We start from the raw sequence: 10,000 nt of genomic DNA on the forward strand, positions 1-10,000 counted from the left end.
GACGTGTGGGCGCCACGACAGGTGGTCGTGTAGCATGACCCCCAAGTAGCGGATCGACCGCTTCGAGCGCACTTCCACTCCACAGATGTTCACAGGGATGTTTTTGTATCCGCTTCGCTTGCTCGACACCATCAGCAACTCCGTCTTCTCCGGCGCCAGGGAGAGTTTGTGCCGCACCATCCAGCTGTTGACCGCTGCCACCGCTTCCTCCGCAATCGCTGCTGCGTGCTCCGGTGTTGTCCCCGCTGCCAGGATCGCAAGATCATCGGCGAATCCCACGATGGAGGCGCCCTCAGGGAGCTCTACGGCTAGCACACCGTCGTACATGATGTTCCACAATGTGGGGCCCAATATAGACCCCTGTGGAACACCTGCCGATACTCGGCGGGTAACCGGCCCGTCCGCCGTGTCGTACGTGAGCTCCCTGTCGGCGAAGTAGTCCTGCAGTATGCGGCACAACTGCACGGGGACTCCCTTCGCCTGGAGCGCCTCGGCGATGCTCTGCCAGCTAGCCGTGTTGAACGCGTTACGGACGTCCAGGGCCACAACCATGAGGCAGCGCCGGTCACGGTTGTTCGTCCTGCCAAAGGACTTCGCCCTTCGTCCCGCGTCTACGACTTGCTGTATGGCCTGCAGAGTCGATCGCCCTCGCCGGAATCCGAACTGCTGCTCAGACAGTTGCGGACTCTCTGGATCCTCGATATATTCGTTGAGCCGGTTCAACAGCAGCCGCTCCAAAGCCTTGCCTGTGTTGTCTAGCAGGCAAATCGGGCGAAATGACGACGGCTCGCCCGGTGACTTGCCTGGCTTTGGCAGGAGCACAAGTCGCTGCTTTTTCCACGGCTGCGGAAAGCAGGACGTGTCCAGGCACTCCTGAAACACCCGGCGGAAGGGCTCCGGTTGCTGCCTGAGAGCTACCGTGAGAGCGGCGTTCGGTACTCCATCAAGCCCAGGAGCCTTCCGCGGGTGCATGCTGGCTGCTATTTGATCCAGCTCGGTCAGGCCGATCGATCGGAGCGGCGCCATGTTGCCAACTCGGAGATCAGGCCACTCTACCGGCGGATAAACCGGGAACAAGGCGTCGACAATTCGCCGCAGTTCTGCTGGATCGCGTTCCGGGGCTGAGCGGGCCGCCTGGAACCAGTGAAAGACTTTCCGGAAAAAGTTTCCGGTTTCGTCCTCCTGATCGACAGCAAGAACCGGTCGAACGCCTCGTTCTTGCTCACACGAATAGCCTTCCGAAGGCTCTCCCTGGCAGCTGCGAGTTCCGTTTGGAGCTGTTCGTTGGGCGGAATGGTCCTCATCGCCATTTGCTCCTTTCTGGAGAGTTCTTCGATCATCGTCTGGATCGCCGGAGTCCACCAGTAAGCTGGCCGACCTGTGTGGTCCTGCGCTGGGAAGACCCGCGACATCGTCTCGTCGCAGACGCTGGTCAGCGACTCGACCAAGCTTTCGACGCTGTTAGCTTGACGGGCGAACCCAGTCATGGCCAGCGCTTTCCCGAAAAGCTGGGAGTCAAACTGACTGGTCTTCCAGCGCGTACCGGCATTGCTTACGCGGGCCGGGCGCTGTCCACGCCGTGCTGCCCGATCCCTCGATGATGGTGGACTCACGCCAACCTCGTACCGGACGTAACGGTGATCACTGAGCGTTACCACGTCGGGAACGCGCCAGCCTCGGGCGCTGTCCTCGCGCGGGTCGAGACGGCTGATCACACTACTAGCGAACGTAACGTCCGGTCGGCTGGGCGGAAACCGAGTTGTGTCCGCTCGGTTCCCCTTGAACGTTGGCAGACAGTCTGCCTTGTTCAGTAGCACCAGCCCGAGGTTGTCCGCCAACTGGAGAAGCTCAAGCCCTTCGGGCAAGTCCTGCTGCTTCCCCAGTCCAGGTGCATGGCGTTGAAATCGCCGGCCAGGAGAACCTGGCTGCACCCGCGGACGATCAGGTCGATCTTTTCCATAGTGCTCCGGAACTCTGGGACTCCTGTCTGCGGCGACACATAGCAGCTCACCACAGCGATTCCACCGACGTCGGCCGCAACCACACCGAGGGTCTGGCGGTGCCTGATACGCTGTATCGGCAGCCGGTTGCCGTTGACGACGATGGCAACCGTCTTACTCTCGTCCGTTACCCAATTGCCGTTATTGCGCGGTACGCAATAGGGCTCGGACAAGAGCAGAACGTCAAGACCCTCGGTGGTCAACACATGCAACGCCAGGTCCTGGGCGTTCTCGCAATGGTTGGCGTTGAACTGCAGGACGTTCAACATTGTGGTTGCGGGCCTGGGCACATGGGGGCGGCGATGCGGTGTGGGCCGCCACAAACGATGCACTTCGGATCGCGGGTGCATGATGCCGCGCGATGATCCGTGGCTCCGCAGCGCAGGCATAGGCCGGAACGATCCACGCCGGCGCAGTCTGCAGTGGTGTGTCCACGCTCCAAGCAGCGGAAACAGCGAACCGCGCTTCGCTGCTGTTTTGGCGCGCTGCGCACCAGGCACGCCGAGTATCCAACAAGGATACGTTTGTCCACCAGAAGGTCAGCGTCCCTCCGTGGAAGTCGGACACGGGCACGCTGCGTCCCATCACGACGCTCCCACAAGGACGTGGTTGCTGCAACTACTGTGCGTTCCAGCGCCCGCTGCAGACCGCGTTCCACATCCTCTTTGTGGCCAACATGTCGATGCCGGTAATCATCACCTCGGCCATCTCCGTGATGATCCGGCCAGTGGCCAGATCACCGACCTCCTCCTGGATGCGCTGCAGCAGCACAGCGGCATCTGCATCCTGGTTGAGTGTAAGGCGAAGGAAGTCGCGGGTCGTGCGGTAGCCCTGATGCACGTACTTGTTCTCCTCCGCCAGGCGCTGATTCAGGCGGATCTTTTCGAAGAGCGCCTTGTAAGAGCAGCCCTCGGCCGGCTCAAAGATGAGCTGGTCCTGCCGAGGGCGTGCTGGACGTCGTCGCTCCTGGTGCAACTGCTCGCTACGCTGCGCCTGTACAGCAGTAGGCCGCTGCTGGTGTTGTTGCTGCTGCTGTTGTTGCTGCTGCCGACGCTGTTGCTGCCGCTGCGTGCCGGCGACCGCCTGTCGCTGTGGCTGCCGCTGCTGCTGCTGTTGTTGCTGCTGCGAGCCTGCGACCTGCTGTCGCTGTGGCTGCCGCTGCTGCTGCTGTTGTTGTTGTTGATGCTGCTGCTGGTTTTCCTGCTGCTGCTGCTGCTGAGGGGGCTGCCGGGGTTTCCCCTTAGCCATGCCGCGATATTTGCGGCGGACGACCTCAGCGAAGCTGGGCTGCTCCACTTGCCGGATGTCTTCTCCCGTTGGCACCTGGTAGGCCGGGAGCGTAACCGCCGTTGTCACTGACGGACCAGGTTGTGCTTGCTGCTGTTGCCCGCGTTGCCAGCAGAGCTCCTGGCGCAATTGCTTCCCTAGATCGCGGATCTCGGCCAGCAATGCATCTCTCTCCTTCTTTGCGTCCGCTTCGGCGGAAAGCCTGGCCTGCTGCGACTCCGCAAGCTGCTTCTGCAATCCCTCAACAGTGGCCTGGAGACCTGCTACCGTCTTCATCAGTTCCGCCTTCTCCGCCTTCTCCGCCTGCAACATCAGGTGCAGACGAACCTCATTTTCCTCGTTCAAACGTGCAGCCAGGGGTGTACGTCCAGTGTCAATTTTGGCTGACACTGCGGTTTTTCTTCTGAACCGCACCCATGCCGCAATCGACGGATGGCTGCCGAGGCCTCAAACTGCGATTTGAGAGTTCCATCTTCGTGGTAAACTCCCTTGTGGGTCAAGATAATCCTGGGGATCGATATGACCCCGTGGGGTCGAGATGACCCCAGGGATGCTGCGCCGCCCAGCTGCTGTGATTCTGGCCCCTTCCCAGAATTTTCCGCACACTTTTTTAAAAAATCGGGCAGTTTTCAAGCAGTAACGGTAAGTTCAAATTTTTTGTCCCCTGGGAACTGCTTGCCGATAAAATTTTGTCGCCTGGGTATTGCTTGTCACTCAGATGTCATCACAAACTGTCAAAAATTTTTTCACGATTTTCACTATGTTTTTGATGGGATCGTATTGTTCGCATCTAAACTAACCCAACGGTGAAAACCGCACACAAATCCGACCAAAACTCGCGAAGTTATTAGCGATTTTCTATTAAACTCCTTTTCCCGGAGACACGTGCTCCGGCGGTAGCACCCCAGACACTTTTTACCACGTTGTTTTTCGGCGATTTACGTCCGTTTTTCGTCCGGTTTTTTGCGTACACTCGATCACGGGCACGAACACTACCGTTTCCGGCCACTTCCGGCGCTCGTGGACCGGAATTTTATACGCACTCGCGACACACATATACTGTTGTTGTTGTTGTTGTTGTATTTCCTTACGCAAATTTTCCGCACCTTATTTTTTGCGAATTTTCGCCGGCAAACACTGTTTATCGGCTAAAAATTGTTAAACACCACTCCAATTTGAGTCCCTCCAGGCAATTTTTGCACAAAAATTTCTATCATCACCGCGGAGCAAAACACACCGTGACCGTACTGGGTGACTGCTCGAATGTCACTGCAAGCTCCACTTCTTGTGGTGCCCTTCCGTCAATTCCTTTAAGTTTCAACTTTGCAACCATACTTCCCCCGGAACCCGATTTTGGTTTCCCGGAAGCTACTGAGAGCACCGAAGGTAGGTAGCGTCTCCCAATTGCTAATTGGCATCGTTTACGGTTAGAACTAGGGCGGTATCTAATCGCCTTCGATCCTCTAACTTTCGTTCTTGATTAATGAAAGCATCCTTGGCAAACGCTTTCGCTTCTGTGGGTCCTACGACGGTCTACGAATTTCACCTCTCGCGCCGTAATACCAATGCCCCCGACTACTTCTGTTAATCATTACCTCTTGGTCTATTACAAACCAACGAAACCACTCAGACCGAGGTCATGTTCCATTATTCCATGCAAAATTATTCTCGGCCAACGCCGGCCCCGGAGGACCGGACGCTTTGAACTAGCCTGCTTTGAGCACTCTAATTTGTTCAAGGTAAACGAGAGTTCCCGGGCACCATGAAGCTGGGTCGAACAAGACCTTGACCGACGAGGTCGCGGCGACAAGTCCTGACCCGTCACGGAGTAGAACGCCCAGGTACACCATTGTGAGTCGCAGCCGCGAGCGCGTACACGGACGGTCCCAACCGAGAGGCCGGGCGCCCGCGACGGACGCGAGTCTGGACGGGGTATCAACTTCGAACGTTTTAACCGCAACAACTTTAATATACGCTAGTGGAGCTGGAATTACCGCGGCTGCTGGCACCAGACTTGCCCTCCACTTGATCCTTGCAAAAGGATTTATGCTCAACTCATTCCAATTATGGACCATCGTTAGAGAGGTCCATATTGTTATTTCTCGTCACTACCTCCCCGTGCCGGGATTGGGTAATTTACGCGCCTGCTGCCTTCCTTGGATGTGGTAGCCATTTCTCAGGCTCCCTCTCCGGAATCGAACCCTGATTCCCCGTTACCCGTCGCAACCATGGTAGTCCTCTACACTACCATCAATAGTTGATAGGGCAGACATTTGAAAGATCTGTCGTCAGTCGCAAGCGACCGTACGATCGGCATCCTTATCCAGATTTCAACTCAAAGCGCCCGGAGGCGATTGGTTTAACTAATAAGTGCACCAGTTCCGCCGACCCGGAGGCCAACAGTCCCGGCATAATGCATGTATTAGCTCTGGCTTTTCCACAGTTATCCAAGTAACTGTTTGGATGAGGATCTTGTAAATTATAGCTGTTATACTGAGCCTTATGCGGTTTCACTTTCTAGGAAGCTTGTACTTAGACATGCATGGCTTAACCTTTGAGACGAGCGTATATCACTGGTAGGATCAACCAGAATTCGAGTCAATTGCTTGAACACGAACTACACTCTTGATCACGCGAGGCGCAAGTCCCCCGTGACCACCGAGATTTGTTCTGTGACGCCGGAGCGTCGTTGGCGCCACTCGATAGACTGCACAAGCAGACAACGTCGGATGCATTGCACATGGCTAGCGGATCTACTCTCTGCACTGCGTCGGGTGTTCCTACGTCTGTCTGGAGACATTGCTAGGCCAGTACGGCACTCTGCGCACTCTTGCTTGTCCTCTTCGAGCGACGGGCCTCTAAGCGGGGTTGTATTCCGGTACGACACATCGACTGGTACACATTGCACGCACTAACGATCTCTCTGCACTGAATGGAACTCATTCATAACCACCGTGACGGGAGACTTTGCTAGTACGCACGATACTCTGCGCATGTGCACATGTTTTACAACCCAACCAACTTAAGCACCTAGGGAAGTTGTGATGCCATCTGAACACCCACCGACTGATGCATTGAACGGCTAAAGTTGACCTTCAATCCGAACTGGCACTTTGCGGCGTGGAGGCAGTTGCGCGACCACTCCTATCCCAAACCAACAAAGCATGGTGTATCCTAAGTGTTCGGTACAAGCACACCACGACGGGACACATTGAACGGTTCAGCGATCTCTGCACTAGTGGAAGAACTCCAACGTGATACGGGAGACATTGCTCTAAACCGAACGGCATCTCTGCGCGTTTACTTGACGCACCCCCAACTTGGTCAACTGTTGGACTTTTTCGTAATCACGGCGGGACACATTGAACGAGCTCTAACGGATCTCTGCACGCATGGAACATGGTGGCGGGAATCATTGCTAGAACCGAACGGCGCCTCTGCGCGATGTACAAACCCCAACAGGAACCTCGTATCGGCTGCCGAGCCGGAGCTTGAACAACTTGGACTTTCACCTCTAATTTATATCAACTCACCACTCCCCCGAGGGATCCGCAGAATTGCTTCTGGGTCCCGTATCGTTATTTGCGATTCGTGTTTGCATTACACTACATTGAACTATTCCAACTTGTTTATCCGCATGGCGAACATTTGCTGCATAGAACATTTAAGTTCCACTTCGCTCTCCCCTACGTGGGTCTGAGCTTCGCTCTCAGGGAAAAATATGCCACATTTGGTAGGGAGACCCGGTTTCATCACGCTTTGTGCCCTGCACCATATATACCCTCATAAATTTATTCATTGGATTGCATCCAAGGAACACCAGATCATGCACCACTACCCATAATAGCTCATCGAGCTTAGCGTGAATCCTTCGGGTTTCCCTAAGAAGTTCGATTGGTCTTGCAGAGTTTAAAGACAACGAAGCTTAGTTTCAAGCAATGGTTAATATACGCGTATTCAAAACCCTTAGCTGTTACAACTTTTTACTAGAAACCATCACGACGAAGTCTTTGGGTCCGTAGACCCGTGATGTACTGCTCCAGGAACGTTTTGATAGGGTGGAAGCTCAAAATCATAGGTTAAAATCATCGGCAGAGCCCACCAGACACCACTTTTGCTTCATTAGTTCGGACTATAGGCATACGACGATTTTTATCGCGGAGGGGACGTATGACCCAAACGGGGGCTTAATGACCCACTGCCACTGCAAACCATGCTCCTACGACTAAATAGAGGTAAAAACTACGATTTGGTGCAATCTTCATGTTTGACCTCGTAGCAAGGTACCCTCCCTATAGTAGGCAATGAACAAATGATCATAATCCCAGGAGGGCAAAAATGGGAACCCGAAAGGAAAGCGCTGTTGGCGCGCCTAAGCTACTGGCCCGTAGAGTAAAATGGTACCCCCAACAAAGTTGTCGATGGACATTCTGATTGCACTTTTCATCATCTAGGGTGCGTTCCTTACACGTTTTGAGGTGTTTTAGCGAAAAACATGTTTTGAGCCACACGAGCTCTCCGGCCCGTTCGGTGCACATTTTTGAAAAAGCTAGGAGCTGCCCCTAGGTTCGGGGTGTCACAAAATATTGATAAGTGGTCAAAAACCGCTATCCAGAATCGGATGTAGAATCATTAGACGAACTTAAAATTGTTCTACGACCAATGTCTGCGACGTTTAGTATTCAAGATATGGCCCGGCCTAGGTCTGACCTTGCATTTTCGTGAAAATTTAAAGCATGGCCATAGGGACGGGTAAAATAGCTATTTTGAAGCAAAAAACCACCTCACTTTAAATGGCCATAACTTTTGAAAAACAAGAGCTAGGGTGCGTTGTCGACACGTTTTGAGGTGTTTTAGCGAAAAACATGTTTTGAGCCACACGAGCTCTCCGGCCCGATCGGTGCACATTTTTGAAAAAGCTAGGAGCTGCCCCTAGGTTCGGGGTGTCACAAAATATTGGAAAGTGGTCAAAAAACCGCTATCCAGAATCGGATGTAGAATCATTAGACGAACTTAAAATTGTTCTACGACCAATGTCTGCGACGTTTAGTATTCAAGATATGGCCCGCCCTAGGTCTGACCTGGCATTTTCGTGAAAATTTAAAGCATGGCCATAGGGACGGGTAAAATAGCTATTTTGAAGCAAAAACCACCTCACTTTAAATGGCCATAACTTTTGAAAAACAAGAGCTAGGGTGCGTTGTCGACACGTTTTGAGGTGTTTTAGCGAAAAACATGTTTTGAGCCACACGAGCTCTCCGGCCCGATCGGTGCACATTTTTGAAAAAGCTAGGAGCTGCCCCTAGGTTCGGGGTGTCACAAAATATTGAAAAGTGGTCAAAAACCGCTATCCAGAATCGGATGTAGAATCATTAGACGAACTTAAAATTGTTCTACAACCCCCAGTCCGACGCCTCGTATTCGAGATATAGCACTTTGTAGGTCTGACCGAGCAATTTTGTACTGAAATGTATGGCGGACATGTTATTCATTAAACAACATTAACTTGCATCGTGCCCTACTTCATCGGCACAGCTACTATCGACTATCTATTGTTGAAATGGATTGAGTTTGACCATTTTAGCTCTTTTCTTATGCCGTGCACCAACAGTGTGTACCGATCAGGGAAAGTACACTACGTACGCGTTCATGGATGTCTATGTTGGTACAAGTTGCCGGTCGGGATAGCCGTGCACCAAAACTGTGTACCGATCAGGGAAAGTACAAGACGGAGGGCGCAGCCCGAGCGTACGCGTTCATAGATGTCCATGTTGGTACAACCTACATGTACGTACCTTGTTTTTGTATCAAAAGTTCCAATAAAGTGTTTGTATGCTTAAAATGCTTATCTCAACCGGTCACCTTTTGGCCTGCCCTGTTATAGACAGAAACCTAGAACGATACTCGCGATGTTTGTGTTTTTCCATTCGCCCGGGACGACGAATGAGCTCTGTGCACATCGTGCAGAAAACTGTCTCCTCCTCGTATGTTTTTGTCCCTCCACGCATATAATCACCCACATTTGTGTTCAACACGGACGGCGCAGCCCGAGCGAACGCGTTAATGTTTATGTTTGTGCACACTAAAGTTACAATCCTAGGATTTGGTTATTGCGTCGCAGTGCCCGACCGTCGCGGACACCATTCTTGGACAAAAGTCCAAGTACGTAGAGTACATTCCCTAGGTATGTGCCCGTTCGTGACTTTCGTTGCGTGCTTACAGACACGCTTGGGTATGTTTACCATACAAGGTTTACTAGGAAAACCTGGGAAGGACGCTTGCCCTCCCGTCGCGGACACCATTCTTGGAAAGAAGTCCTGGTACGTAGCGTTCTTTAATGTACTTGATCAGTTTGTATTGCATTTGCTTTGTGCAATTGACTTTGCTAATGCTCACTAAGGGGTGTTCGTTTGCGATGTGTATGATAAGCAACTGTCTATTCTAACCAGCAGTTAAATAACACTTTTCACCCAAATCATAGGAACGTAGAGTACTTTCCCTGATCGGTACACAATTTTGGTGCACCTCTAACTTCGCCAGCACTTTATCGTTACGTTTTGTGCACAACCTTGGGACATGGTGTAAGTTTCATCATTGTTATGGTTGATTCGGTTTATTATGATTGAAAAATACGCTACGTCCCAGAAATCTGAACTCGAATACTTTTGCCACGTTGCGCAAAAGCTACTGAGCAACTCCTAGCCGTTTACCGA

This window comes from Anopheles arabiensis (genome assembly GCF_016920715.1).
Source record: "Anopheles arabiensis isolate DONGOLA chromosome X unlocalized genomic scaffold, AaraD3 X_pericentromeric_contig0003, whole genome shotgun sequence".
Lineage (NCBI taxonomy): Eukaryota > Metazoa > Arthropoda > Insecta > Diptera > Culicidae > Anopheles > Anopheles arabiensis.